The 15,187-nt window shown below is 46.9% G+C and overlaps 1 long non-coding RNA gene across 2 annotated transcripts; it reads left to right on the top strand.

The window, feature by feature from the left end:
* The first annotated feature begins 152 nt into the window (after window positions 1-152).
* On the top strand, window positions 153-3,960 carry LOC146755867 (uncharacterized). 2 transcript variants are annotated; one of them, XR_014937839.1, is made up of 3 exons: window positions 153-277; window positions 1,027-1,070; window positions 2,716-2,819. It is a non-coding gene; the product is annotated as an uncharacterized LOC146755867 (long non-coding RNA). The 2 variants fall into 2 exon arrangements; XR_014937838.1 differs by lacking the exon at window positions 2,716-2,819 and adding an exon at window positions 3,506-3,960 and having other exon boundaries at window positions 167-277.
* Window positions 3,961-15,187: the final 11,227 nt, after the last annotated feature.

Here is a 15,187-nt window from a genome sequence, read left to right as displayed (position 1 = left end):
GCCTCCTTGGACAGTGAAAGTTTGATGCTAAATGCTGTGTATCTACTCTTTCCAGGTGAATCGATCCCTTGCCAATACAGGAACCCACCAGCAAGTTGCAATGATGCACGTTGTGCTTCCATCAATGGAGTGCAGTTAGGATGCATGAGTCACTGCAGTTCCAAGGACAGCCTTCCACGTGACAGCAATGATGGAGAGAAGGATGTTTGACCTATTCAGTTTTGTGCCCCTCCCTGCAAGAAAACCTTGCGGTTCTGGAACGTCTTCAGCTACGAAGGTCGTGAGGGGTCTGGAGCACAAACCTTATGAGGAGCTGCTGAGGGAACTAGGATTGTTCAGCTTGGAAAAGAGCAGGCTCAGGGGAGACCTTATAACTCTCTATAACGTCCTGAAGGGAGGTTGTAGTGAGCTGGGGTTTGGCCTCTTCTCTCGTGTGATCAGTTATAGATCTAGAGGGAATGGTTTTAAGCTGTGCCAGGAAAGATTCAGGCTGGACATTAGGAAATATTACTTCCCCTAAAGGGTATTCAGGCATTGGATAGCACTGCCCAGGGAGGTGGTGGAGTCACCGACCATGGGAGTGCTCAAGAAACGTTTGGATGTTGTGTTGAGAGGTATGATTTATCCGGGAAGTATTGGTAATGGTTGGACCAGATGATTTTGTAGGTCTTCTCCAACCTTGATAATTCTGTGATTCTGAGCTGAGAAACTTTTCTTGCTCAAGTCCAGCTTCCAAGCTTAACCACCTACAATGAAGTTGATGTCGTTTTTCTGGTAGCCCTCAATGCAGTGTCCGCATTTACCCAAAATCAGGAGGTAACCAGCTGCAGTGAAGTGAGCAATTTCAGTGCCTATTTCTGATGGTGGCAATGAGTTCAGAGGTCACACTTAATTGACGGTGCCTGTTTCCATTCTGACAAAGGATGTAGTTGCAGCTGACTTCCCGAGGCTGCCATACGTGGTGGTGACGCTGCCTTGGGCTTCTGCGTTTGCATGACTCCCACCTTTCCTTTCTGTGTCTTGCAGGTCAGCTGGTGCTGGAAGCGGCCGGTATCTGAGTAGGAATGAAGGTGAGTGCAGGAGCAGCTGCTGAGGGGAGGAAGGAAGTCTATGCTAATGAGCTCTGTAGCATCTGCGGGTACGGAACACGAGGAGGCAGCAGTGATGCAGGGGGCTCCCCAGCAGGAAGCTGTCTGATCCAAATGCTTGCTGAGAGTTTGGAAGCCCAAGCCCTTATGGTCTCTGTAAGGGTGGCTAGTAAAAAGATGTTAACCAAGATGGTGGTAAATAGTCAAAGATTATTAGCAAAGGAAAACTCACCAATGTTGGTGCCTTGACCAGAAAGCTGAGGCAGTCTCAACTGGGGAGCAGTCTCCAAGAGATTCTGCCTTAGTGGTGGTCAGCGTTTAAATGAGGTGAGGTCTCAGAAGAGGTGAAGTCGAGGTCCACCCCTTCTGGGAGCACAGCTAGATTACTCTCACCTGTGCTCCCGCAGCTGACCCAACACTTGCCTCAGCTGATTAATCAGAGGTTCAAACTGTGATTTCCCATACAGTCTCTAAGCTGAAGGCAGCATCTCCTTGATCTGATGGTGGTGTGCCTGAGTGAGGGAGTGATCCAAGCTGGATGCAAAAGAGTCATCTTAATTTCTCTGCTATTTTACTTCAGATGACACCTATTGGGTGTTGGTTTCTTAAAATTTGGATCTAGGAGGTGGCCTCTCCCTTTGCTTCTGGTGGAAGCACAGTAGTGCAGCAGGAGTAGAAGACAAAGAGGTTTTCTTGGTGACAGAAACACCGATTATTTGATTCAAATGTAGAACTGTGATGAAGATGGTGAAGAACAGATCCGCCTCAAAGACATGCTTGATCACATAAGGAATGAGCATGTGATCCAAGACAGTCAGCGTGGCTTTAGGAGGGGAAGGCCATGCCTAACCAATCTGGTGGTCTTCTATGATGGAGTGACGGCATTTGTGGACAAAAGGAAGGAAACTGATGTCATTGACCTGGACTTGAGCAAGATCTTTTACATGGCCCTCCACCACATCCTTATCTCTAAACTGGAGGGATGTGGATTTGACAGGTGGACCACCTGGTGGATAAGGGATTGGTTGAAAGGCCACAGACAGAGGGTGGTGATTCATGGTTCTGTGTCCAGGTGGAGGCCAATAACAAGTGGTGTCATCCAGGAGTCTGTCTTGGGACCAGTGCTTTTTTACATGGTTATCAGTGACACCAATGATGCAATGGAGTGCACCCTCTGCTGTTTGCTGAGTGGTGCGGCTGATGCAGTGGAAGGAAGGGATGCCATTCAGAGGGAGCTCAACCGAGAGGTTGGCCTAGGTGAATCTAATGAGGTTCAACACAGCAAAGTGCAAGGTTTTGCACTTGGGCTGGAGGAATCCCAGGCATCTGTACAGCCTGGGAGGAGCAGTCCTTAAGAGAAGCCCCGCAGAGAAGGACCTGGGGGTCCTGGTGGATGAAAAACAGAACGTGAGCCATCAGCGTGCTCTTGCAGCTCAGAGAGCAAATGGTCCCCTGGGCTCCATCAGAAGAGGGGATGGCCAGCAGGGACAGGGAGGTGATTGATCTTCATGATCCTTGAGGTCCCTTCCAGCCCGGGCCATTCTATGATTCTGTGATTACACTCGCTGTCAGAAATAACGGCAGCTGTACAGAAGCTTGTTTTTTCTTTCTTTTTCTGGCTTTGAAGGAGAAGGGGTGGAGCAAGGGGAGACCCACTGGTCATTTGTCACCTCATGAACAGGATGGATTCTGCATTGACTGTGAAAAACCTGGGCTAGTAGCATGGGCATGTTTCAGGCTGTTCCTAGGGAAGGAATGGGAGGAGGTAGTGAGAAGAGAATTCAATGCCAAAGGGGAGGGGAGATCGGGGATTGGTGGGAGAGGGAGCCAATAGGAGGGAGAGAGGAGTTGGGAGCAGGGTGATGTTAACACCCCTTTGTGATGTCATAATGCCCCTTTGTGACGTCATAATGCTTCTTTGTGATGTCATAATGCCCTTTGTGATGTCATAATGCTCCTTTCTGACATCACGATGCCCCTTTCTGATGTCACGATGCCCCTTTGTGATGTCATAATGCCTCTTTGTGACGTCATAACGATCCTTTGTGACGTCACAATGCCCCTTTGTGATGTCATAATGCCCTTTGTGACGTCATAATGCTTATTTGTGATGTCATAATGCCCCTTTTTGACATTATAGTGCCCCTTTGTGACATCATAATGCTTATTTGTGACGTCATAATGCCCATTTGTGACATCATATCACCCATTTGTGATGTCATACTGCGCCATATGAAGTCCAGGCAGAGTCAAAACTTATGGACCTGCACGAGGATCACATTCAAGACAGTGGCTCTGTTGCTTCAAGCTTATTTGCTTCGTCCTGCCGCCACTCTATTACCAAGTATCAGCAACCTCTTGCATGATTCAACTTGCAAACGTTTGACACTAACCCTTGTGTTTCTGTGCCTTCCTAGATAATTCGAGCCCTTGTCAACCCCAAAGATCCAAACCAAGTAGTGATGTGCAGTGTGTTTCCATCAATGGAGAGTTCTTATTAAGCACAAATCGCTGCAATTCGGATGACAGCCTTCCACATGGTAACAGTGATGGACACAAGGGGCTCATCCACGTTCATGCTCTCATATCTCCTGGCTCTGCTGAAGCTCCTGACCTGAGCCTGCCAGACACCACAGTCACCTGCCTGGATTGTGACCCAGCGCCTTTGCAGTGCTGCCCATCCCAAGCACAGCCCGAGTGCCCCAACAGCAGCACCACCATGCAGGAGCAGGGCAGCATCAGTGAGGTGAAGCTGAGCATCTTAGATGGGGACTTAGAGTCAGGCTGCCAGTCCCAGGCACCAGGCAGCAGCACCAGCTCTGAGCCACTCACATCTTGACAAGAGGAGTCCTATCTTCACCCTTGACCTCTCAAGCCCTCCTGTCTTTTATTGAATAAAGTCACTCTCATGCTCAATCATCGCCTTGGCTGCATTCCGAGTCTTCATTCACAGGGATTGGGATGAATGCAACAAACAGCAAGGCAGCTCAGCTTGCAATGCTATGGCTGTGGGGTTCGTGCAGGCAGAGCTCTGGGTTCCCATTTTGCATGGCTTTGGGATGTCAGCAGCAAGATCTCTACCATTTTGTATGGCAGCAAATAATCTCTAGCATCCAGGTTGCTGCTCATGATAATCCCAGTCTTCCTGGCTGTCGCTTTGTGATACCTTTTAAAGCTTTCTGATACTCTTTGATGCCTTGGCTGCTCCCTAACACCTCTGTCCTCCTGCCATGTTGACTCATGTCTCCCACTTTTAAGCTGGCTTTGCAGATCATCTCCAGCCCTGTCATCATCACGCTGCAGCAGGAGGTGCTCACCTGGCCCAGTGTCTGGCAGTGCTGCTTGTTCTGCAGATGAGCAGCTGCCTCCTCATCTCTTCAGCTACAGTAGTTTTTCTCAGGGCAGTTAGATGCAGTCATGCTCCTCTGGATTTGGTGTGTTAAATCCATGCTGCATGGCAGCAGTCAGTGCAATACAAAGGTGTTCTGTGTGCCGCAGCATTTCTCCAGGGGCTGCCAAAGGTAGAAGCACAACACAGCACCATCCTTCTGACAGTAATGTCTGTGAGTGTTAGACATGTGAGCACTGCATCATCCCCAGCGTGTCAGTGCTTTTCCACACCAACCTGACTCTCACACTCTGCACTGAATGTAACTCTGCTCTTGTGGAGACAAATGCTTTCTGTCACATCCTCCATCCCTGCAACCATTTGCCGGTAGGCAGCTCTTGCAGAAGAATCAAGCAGCAGAACCTTGTGCTCACCCTACAGCATGCAAATGCTATGAAAGCAGAAATAACCTGGCGTGCTCTGGGTCTGCAAGGCTGCACAGATGGGAGAGGTAGATCGTGTTTTTGCAGTGGAAGTTTCCAGTATTTTCAGTACATAGTGTAGGCCCTAACTGAATGTATAACCCTCTTGTAAAACAGCTGTATAAGTAGTTTTTGCACCAAGAAAGTTGCTGAACAGAATTAAGTTCAGACTGGGGGCATTCTAACATGGGGAGAATTGAGACAAGCACAAGATAAATACAGGGTGGGTAGAGCCCAGCACAGGACAGAATGAATGTACTGACTTATGGAAACATTGCCCTGCTCTGTCCGCAGAAAAGTACAAGGCAAACCTAAAAACAAGAGGTTGGTAATTGACCTTATATGGAAATGAATCCTAGCAACAGTCTCGAGGAGTGTGTGAGCCTGAGATGCTCAACCAATGAGAGCCATGAGAGCATCACCTGCATTGGGTTTAGGGCACAGAACAGAATTGATTTCACTGACTGGTGTGCAGTTTCTCCCTTGCCAACAGGGGATGTGCGCGCAGTATTGCAGTAATGAATAAGCACTGCTGCTATCGCTGCCATCTTTGCCTAACTAGAAATCTTTGACTTTGAGAGTTTCTCACACAAGGGGAGAGGGTAAGAAAGTAAAGAGGCACAGAAAACTAAGGGAACCTGCTCTTCTTTATCTTATCTATAAAAATTGATACGATGCTGTTGTGCATTTTTTTTAATTTTATTTTTAATTTTTTGCTAATGTCAGTTAGATTGTTTTAAAATATCCACACACCAAAATCTGACTACCAAGCAAATGTAATGAAAATGAAATGAAGGTGAGTTAGTGGAAAGCACAAGGCCATATTATATTAGGCTCCAGCAAATATACAGGCAGTCACTGCACGAAGAGGTAGATCTGAGTTGCACATTATATGATTCCCACAAAGATTAAGGAAATCTGAAGCTTTCAATATATTTTTTTAATTCTTTTTTCATTTCATTTTTTAAACACCTGATCCAGACCCCAACCCTCACAGGAGCTGTAAAGATAACAGCATTAACCTGCAATGTAACTCTAATCCTAACCCTTACCCTGATTCTACAGGGGACTGTCTGAAACGGACATCAATTCAATTACTCATTTATTTATTGACAGACATTCAAGTTTGCTACGTTTGGAGAAGTTTTTATTTGTTTGCTGTGGTTTGGTTTTTTCTTTTTTTCTTTTTTTTTTCCCCCTTCCCTCCTCTTCCATCTTTGTGTTCTTCCCCTATAATCAAAAGAGAACGGATCCCCAGGGTCTGTCCCGCAGACGTTCTTTCCGTGGTCTCTGCTGCCACCTGCTGGCCAATACACGGAACTGCCACTGTTGGGCTTTTGGTGCCGCAGGAAGCACAACGCAGATCTGAGTTCTGACCGGTCTACGCAGCAAATCCGCCAATCTTTATTGTGATAAGCCCTCCACATGGCATTGCGCATGCACTCGAACACGCAACAGGCATAGATTTATCTTAACTCCTTGAGGAGCAGGCAAGCAGAACAACTGAGCGCACCACTGCTTGTGATTGGGCCACCCCCATCATAGAGATGTGTGTTAGATCTTTTACCCACCCCTGGACTGGCCTTGTTGTTTAACGATAACCTCTGAAATCTGAGTTACTGGTTCTACCACCTGTAGTGTAGAATAGGTAGCCAATAAATGCTTTTCAACTGTGATGTATCTTTATTCTGCTCCATGCCAAACCTGTGGCCAAAACCTCATAGGGGTTCACAAAGAACTCTGGCTCTGCCAGAGCCCCCATCCAGACCCTTCTTGAGTTACATTCACATCTAGTTTGGCTGAAAAGGTTGGACTATAAATACTCAGTGCTTGGGCCTGTTTAACAGATATTTTTTCCTGATTATGCTGTCCATCGATCTTTTTAAACTGAACTCCTGCTCTAATCTGGTCTTTAAACATTTGTTGTCTCAAGACCCTAATGGGTCCAGACTGGATTACCTTAGGGGCTGGACGCCTAAGTCATGGCAGCAGATGGTTCTCTGCCTTTCTCAGACCTTTCCACCACCATTCAGAGCCTGCATCTGGCCGTAGGCACTCTTGTCTCCCCATCAATTGGGCAGCCTGTTGTATTACAGCACCTGAGGGCCACTGGGGGGTTCAGTATGGATAACATAGACCCATACTGATGTAAAGGTGATGGCTGTAGGATGAGATCCCTCGTTCCTGATGAAAAATTTATTGACTGGGCTCTCAAAATCATCTTCATAGATTGCCTCTTTCATGCCTAATTCTCTAATATAATTTTGTTAGTCCTCCATAGAGGACCACAGGCTGATATTTAATGGTATGTCATTCTTATTTGGCCATGTTATATGACACACAGCCATAAATCATTCACTGATCAAATGGCTATCCTCATTATGTTGGACAGAGCATACAGTCTTTGCCTGAGGGCAGGGTGAGTAGTAATGGATGTCAGTTTTGAAATTTCCAGTCCATTCACCACAGCGCTTTCTGCCTCCATGTCCCATAACCAGAGCAGCTATGCTGGCATGCTCTCTTGGTTTCTGTCTAAACCACTGTACTATATCCATCAGTTCAGCTGCTGTATTATGGGCAGCAGGGTTTGGGGGGTTGGATACTGGTCAGGGCACTCCCACCAGCCTATCCTGCATTTTTTTTTTTTTTTTTTTTCATTTTTGGGTTACAATCAGTCAGATCTCAAATAGATCTAGTCCAAATGGAACCTCAAAATCTGACCTTTTAGTGCCTTCATTTACAGAGTCCATTTTATACAGATTCCCTTGTACAGGGTCCCCATGGTCTTCCAGAGAGATGTTCCTGATCTTCCATAGGAGAATGATTGAATTAGGTTTTTTCCCCATCAAAACTGCCACCTGTCTTTCCAGTTTTTCAACACTATCATTCAATAGCTGATTTGCATCAGCCTGAGCCTCTTCAGTTATGTTCAGACAGTTCAAGGCCATTAAAAGTGGCCATGCCACCATGAACACAGCTAACTGTCATTCTCAAGTTGTAAGTATGTCTTTGCTAAGACCATGGAAATACTCAGTCAGGTGGGCCAGGGACTCATGGACCCTCCCTCCGTCCCACACAGGGCCCCATTTTTCAGTGACAGAAGCAGTGCTGCATTTTGAGGATCCTAGGAATCCCAGGACATGCCCTGACAAAAGGTCATTCAAAGGGGTAGTCTTTCCCCATCCAAACAACTCCATGATATTCACAGAATCACAGAATTGTAGGGGTTGGAAGGGACCTCCAGAGACCACTGAGTCCAGCCCCCTGCCAAAGCAGGTTCCCTACACCACGTTGCACAGCTCAGCATCCAGGCAGGTCTTGAATATCTCCAGAGAAGGAGATTCCACAACCACCCTAGGCAGCCTGTTCCAGTGCTCTGTCACTCTCACCGTAAAGAAGTTATTGCACACATTAGTGCAGAACTTCCTATGGTGCAGTTTCTGTCTGTTTCCCCTTGTCCCGTCTCCACACACTGCTGAAAAGAGTCTGGCCTCAACACTTTGCCCCCCACACCTCAAATATTTATAGAACCTGGATCCTGTCCCCTCTCAGCCTTCTTTTCTCAAGGCTAAACAGACCCAGTTCCCTCAGTCTCTCCTCATTGGGGAGATGCTCCAGGCCCTTCACCATCTTAGTGGCCCTCTGCTGGACTCTTTCTAAGAGATCCCTGTCTTTTTTTTACTGGGGAGCCCAGAACTGGACACAATATTCCAGATGAGGCCTCACCAGGGCAGAGTAGAGGGGGAGGATCACCTCCTTCGACCTGCTGGACATGCTCTTTTTAATGCACCCCAGGATGCCATTGGCTTTTTTGGCTACAAGGGCACACTGCTGACTCATGGTTAATCTGTCGTCCACCAGGACGCCCAGGTCCCTCTCAGCAGAGCTCCTCCCCAGCAGCTCTTCCCCCAGCCTGTACCGGTGCATGCAATTATTTCTCCCTAGGTGCAAGACTCTACACTTGCTTTTGTTAAACCTCATCCGGTTTCTTACTGCCCGGCTCTCCAGCCTGTCCAGGTCTCGCTGAATGGCAGCACAGCCTTCAGGTGTGTCAGCCAATCCTCCCAACTTCGTGTCATCAGCAAACTTGCTGAGGGTGGTCATTGATGAAGATGTTGAACAAGACCGGACTGAGCACAGACCCCTGGGGGATGCCGCTCGTTACAGGCCCTCAGCCAGACACTGCACCGCCAACGACAACACTCTGCACTCTGCCAGTCAGCCAATTCTCGACCCACTTCACTGTCCAATCACCTATCCCATACTTCCTCATCTTTGTTATAAGGATGTCATGGGAGACTGTATCAGTTATAGAGGTTATAGAGTTCAATTCCTGTAGTCAATTTGGCGGCCCAGGTGGGACCAGCTCTGTTCGCTGCAGGACCAGCTGAGAGGGAGACACTTTTGGCGCACCCTGAGATTTCTCTGAAGGACTCCCTTCCTCACCTGATCACTGCAGGGACAGACAAGGACCACCCATAGGTGGACCAGGTATGTGTATGGTAAGTGGAGCCCATATGTCTTGAGGAGACATCCTACACAGTTTACAGCCATACGTGCTGCTCCCAGGGAGGTGAGCTCATGGCTTTGGTTGCCAGCTGGGGTAGGAAGACTCCTTGGGTGAGTTCCTATGAAAGGGAACTGTATGTCATATGAATGGAAACAAGAACAAGTACTCTCTCCCAGGTGGGTGACAATAGGAGGGACCTAGGTTGGTCTCTCCTACGGGTATGGGATATAGTGGATAGCCTGTCAAATGGTAGCCTGGGTTCTCCAAGTTGTAATCACGGGGGTTATAGGTTGTATGTTCAATATTATCATCTGCTTTAAGTGTTTGGTACCGTGTGTCAAGCCGACTCTGGGAAAAACATTAACGTTTGCAACTGGTCGACCAGAGTATGAGTGTTATTAAGATTCCAGCTAGAAAACGTTGTCAGCATTGTGTAGTATGAATAAACCATGGTTTTTGATCTAAATGTCAGAGTGAGTGTGGTGTGAGTGAGACACAGAACAGCTGCAGGGTGAGTGCCGAGTCCCGATCCATGTTTCCTTCCTCCTGTGAGGGAAATGGCCAGACACGGACAAAGTGAAAGACTGTGTTGTGTGTCCACTCATAAGTACTTTCTGCTTGTATGTTAGAAGACAGGAGTTTGTACTCTGTAGATTAGTAAGATTGTCCTGAGGAGAGGTGTACATTCCACCCGACCAATGAGTGTCAACCCATTTATGTAATACTATGTACTGCTTGCGAGGAAGTGTGTGAGGGAGGTGGTTCAATCAGTGCTGGTTCTGTGGCACAGTGTTTATAACTGAAGAATACAGACTGTATTAAGGGAGTTTATGTGAACTGAAGAACTGTACGTTTTGACAAACTGTTTTGATGGTATAAGAAAGTGTAATTGTTAATGATATATGAAAGTGTAGTTGAGGGAATGTGGAAGTGTATCTGAGCATAGAAATAGAGAAAGCATTTACAGAGGAAAAAGGATTAAAGTGAGTTTACCTGCATTGACATGAGAGCAACACCCTGCCAGACTGCTGCCCTGTGAGCTGAGCAGAGCAGAGCAGAGACACAGTCCCCATGTATCAGGTAGTGTTATTCTGCTTACCAAAAGAATGAGTTCACTACAGAAGAGGCAAATCTTCCCCTCTGCTCCATCTGTGGCATACTCTGGAGTTCAAGGCATTGCAAAGCTATGGCACATCTACTTTCTTTCAATGATGAAAACTTAGTGTGCTCTGGGCTCTCATTTCAATTGCATCTAAAGAAGTCTAGGGTCATGCCAGCTGACAGGAAGCTGGCAAATGTTGTCTCATTGTAAGGAAGAGCAAGAAAGATGACATGGGCAATTATGGACCTGTCAGTCCAGAGCCTGGTAAAATTATGGAGAAAATGATGGTGGGAGTTATGGAAAAACAGCTGAAGGACAATTCTGTCATTGGTCGCAGCCAACACAAGTTTGTGAGGCAAAGGTCCTGTTTAATTTAAGCTCATTTTGTGACACAGTTATCCGTTTAGTTGACCAAGGGAAGCCAGTTGATGTAATCCTTGAGGATTTCAGTGGAAATTTTGATACTGTTTCTCACAACAACCTTCTGGACAGAATGTTCTGCATATGGCTAGACAGAAACACAATGTGGTGGGTGAGCAGTTGGCCAGTAGGTCAGTCCCAAAGGATTATAGTCAGTTTTTTCCATCAGGCTGGTAGATGGTCACTGTCGGGGTCCCCAGGGTTCCATTTTGGGGCCACTTTCCTTTCATGTTTATGCAGATGACTTGCATGCAGGACTAGAAGACGTTCTGAGCAAGTTTGCTGATGAGACCAGATGAGGAGGTGCTGTTGCCTCCACTGAGGGTGGAGAGGACTTGCAGAGAGATGTGGACAAGTCAGAGAAGTGGGTACGAGTTGGTACTAAGCACCAAGTGCATAACGTATAACAAGAACAAGTGCCTGATTGTGCACCGCAGAACATAAAGGACTTCAAACTCTGGGAGAATGTGCAAACGAGGGCACTGGAACTGAGAGATCTGAAGTTCAGAGTTTCACAGGGATTGACTGCTTGTTCAGACTGGGCCCTTCTCACATCCCTTCTCACATCCTGCAATGAAACATAGGTCTCATATGGGACATGAACCTCACAGCGTCCTTGCACCACATGTAGAGCCTGGGTTCTTCTGTCCCCATGTCTTTCATTTAACATCATACGGACCTCCAACCCATTGCCCCAGGAAATGCCAGGAGCCAACATGAGAGACAGGATCTCTCTACCACTGGTCTTGCAATCAGGGCTTGACCTGTCTGCTTCGTAAGGCAAAGGAGAGGTTTCTTAGCATGCCAGTGCCTTTGCTTGCCTGTTGTCATGGCTTCCAGTTATCTTCTCTAACAAGTCCCTTGGGAAGCTTACTTGGTAATGGCCCTCAGTGGGCCCATTAATACTCCAAGAAACTTCACTGTTACTTCCGACTTTGTCTTGTTGAGCACTTTGTGCAAACTTCTCTCTGCACTAAAGGCTGATGAACTCAGCATCAAATGCACCCTGGGGCCCATTATAACCTAAAGAATCTCCTGTGCCTTATGCCATCTTGTTATCTTCTTCAGGTTATCAGAACTTGTTCAGCAAAAAGGAGGGATATCTGGAGAGAGCTTAAAGAATCCAGTATAAATTTATTGTCTATTTATTTATAGTTGGGTTTAAAGAAGACATTAAAGCAGCACTGTGCAACTGATACCAATCCAGGATGTCCCAATGAGTTCTGTACTGTTACTGTGTTGACAAAGGTCCTTCTCAACCTCCCCACCCAATTTCTGCTCACAATGGACCTATGGGACTTGCATCACTTTTCTTCACATCACTCTTCTCCTCTGCATTCATCCGCTCAGTGTTAAAACTGCTTTGCACCAACTCCCACTGGCTTTCCTCAGAGAACCAGCTACACATGGAAAAGGAAAGATTTCTCTTTTTTATCTGGCCAGCAAATGGAAAGAAAGGTGATGCAATTGAATGAACAGTAAAACACAGTGATCAACTGCATGCCATGTTCAAGCGGCATCTATTGAAGTTTGTCTTTCATATGGAATATTTTTAAAAGAAATGATTTATTCTGAGGTAGGATAGGATAGATTGAATCACAGTGAAGTAGTTGACAACAGAGGCCATCAGACTCTGAGAGATGGAGCAAATTCCAGTAATCTTCCTGGGATAGATCAGCCAGGTAGTTGAGAGGTATCAACTTAAAACTGATCAGGACTTGTGAGTATTTCACACATTGAGATGGGTTAACACATTCTCATTGATTTATATCTTTGTCTCCAACTCTGTTTTTCACTTTTACTGACATTAATGAACATCTTTCAGACTTCGTGCCTTAATAAAAAAGAGACAGTGATTGAGAAAAAGAAAAAGTATAAGAAGAAAAAGAAAAAGAATAGATAGGAAGGGATAGATCAAATCACAGTGAAGGAGTTGACAACACATTCCATCAGACTTTGGGGAGATGGAACAAATTCCAGTAATCCCCCTGAAAGTCAGAAATCAGACAGATAATTGGGAGGTATCTGACTGAACAAAGAGCAAGGGATGGAGAAATCTGGAGGGCAGTGGGAGTAGTGTGTGCCCAAATGGCCTGCTGAAAACATGCCCTTAACCATGGCCATTTCTTTAGGAGAGCTGAAAAAACTTGGAGGATGAGGCACATCAAATAGGCAGCAGGGAAGAGTAGTGCTGGGCACCAGGCTACAGTCACAGGGCATTGGCACTGGCACCGCTGTCTGTGTCTCTGAACCTGAAGGCATTTGTGTCCAGCGAACACAGTTCTGGAAAACATTGTAGTTTCAGTAAAAGAAAAAAAAAGACATCAAATCACCTCAAAGATTCATATTTACAACTTAAAATGGAACAAGACTCATGAGAATTTTTCATGTTGAGAAGGGTTAACACATTTTCATTGATTTCCATCTTTGTCTTCAATTATTTGTTTCAGTTTTATTGACATTTATGATCAACTATTAAGCTTACAGCCTCAAAATAAATAAATAAATTAAAAGAGATACATTTGCATCTTGCACATGGCCTGATGCCCCTTTCACCTTCACAGTTCCCACAAGTCCTTCCATGCCGGAGAGTATGAGATCCAGCAGAGCACCTCTCCTCTTTGGTTCCTCCACTGCTTGGTCAAGAAGCTGCCATCTGTGCTCTCCATGGATCTGCTGGATGCCACATGCCCTGCTGTGCTGTCCCTGCCACAGATAATGGAGTGACAAAGGCCACCAAATGGGACAAGGGACAGACAACATCAGATTCCCATCTGTCTGCAGAGGGCACCTTCCATTTACTCTCCCTGATCAGGAAGACAGGAAAAGACACTGATGGTCTCCTCTGTTTGCCATTTCCATTAGCTCTGACCTGTCTGCTCTTCCATCCCCAGGCAGAGCTCAGTGCACTCTCACAGAGGGCAGTCGCCCTTCTTTGTCTCCTCGCCCATCCATCCTAAAGACTCGGTATCCCCCTTGTGCTACAGTGCAGTTGTGGAAACCATTAAACTGTGTCCCCATGGTCCAAACAGGAGCTCAGGCCTGCAGCTCTACCAAGATTTCTAGCTTCTTGTGTGTTGGTGCTTGCATTAGTGCAAAAGCACAGAAGTAAATATCCTAATTGAAAAGCATCACTGGACATTGCCTGACTGGATAGCTCATCTATAGAATCAGTGTGCAGAAGGTGGCACACAAACATTAGACCGATCGTGGGTCTTGGAGGTGACGTAGCAGCACGGACACACCATGGGCATGGCTTTCCTGAAGGCCCTGTGCTGCTCTTGTAGCTGTGAGTGAATTCACCGGACAGCCGGTGCTATCCCCTCTCTGGCCCTCAGCTGATGCCCAGGAAGGAGGTGTCTATCTCAGGGATTTCCCACACGGTTTACAAGCACTTGCAAACATCAGGAGCAGCCCAGGCACCTTGGGCATCACCCAGTGTCTGTGTGTGAGCTGCTGCCTCCCAGCTGAAGGACCGAGGACTCAGAGCAGGAGCTCACATGCAGGCAACTCCTTGTGCACTTCTGAACTGAACCAGAGAAATCCCAGCTCCTGTGGTTCTGTGGGGAGCCGAATCCCATTTCAGCTCCAGGATTTCCGTCAAGGGATGAGACTCCTGCGCTGCCTCAGCTGGATCACTGCCCTGCACAGGGAAAGTCCAAACCTCGCCTTCCTTGTCTGGTTGCCCTTATTGTTTCATCAAACGATCTCTGGGAGCACTCCCCATATGTCTCCAATCAGTCACTGACCACTGGACATGTGGTGGTTAATTGAGTGGATTGCAAAGCACAGTCATGATGCTGTTGTCTTTCAGGAGCTGTTGGCCATGAGGACCCAGGGACATGTCAGGGGAAATGAGTGGGAAGGATAAAAATGACATAATCTGCTGCTTGCTTGTCCAGGTTCCTGGGACACAGGGAGCTCATAAAAGTGGGCAGAGCTGCAGAGAGACAGCTGTGCCCAGGAGCAGATCTCGTGCACAGCAAAGCCTGCAGGTGACAGAAGAAGAGGAGAGAAATTGGAGAGAGCTTGCAGGATGTGTGTGGTGTGAGCGGGCTGTGAACTCACTGCAGGAGCATTGCTCAAAGACCATGACAAGGTAAGTCTCACTGCAGACCATGAGCTGCTTTTAATTAAGGGGTAACTATAACTGGGACATCCCATAGGAGATCTGACTGCAGGCACTGCATGTTTCTTTACTGTGGAAAAAGCTTTCTGCTCCAGCTGAGACGGGTGCCCAGGGCTGTCCTGCAGAGC

This window comes from Coturnix japonica, chromosome 29, assembly GCF_054131305.1.
Source record: "Coturnix japonica strain WE chromosome 29, WE-NBRP24, whole genome shotgun sequence".
NCBI lineage: Eukaryota > Metazoa > Chordata > Aves > Galliformes > Phasianidae > Coturnix > Coturnix japonica.
The sequence above is the reverse complement of the archived record's forward strand: the minus strand, read 5'-3'. Positions and strand labels throughout refer to the sequence as shown.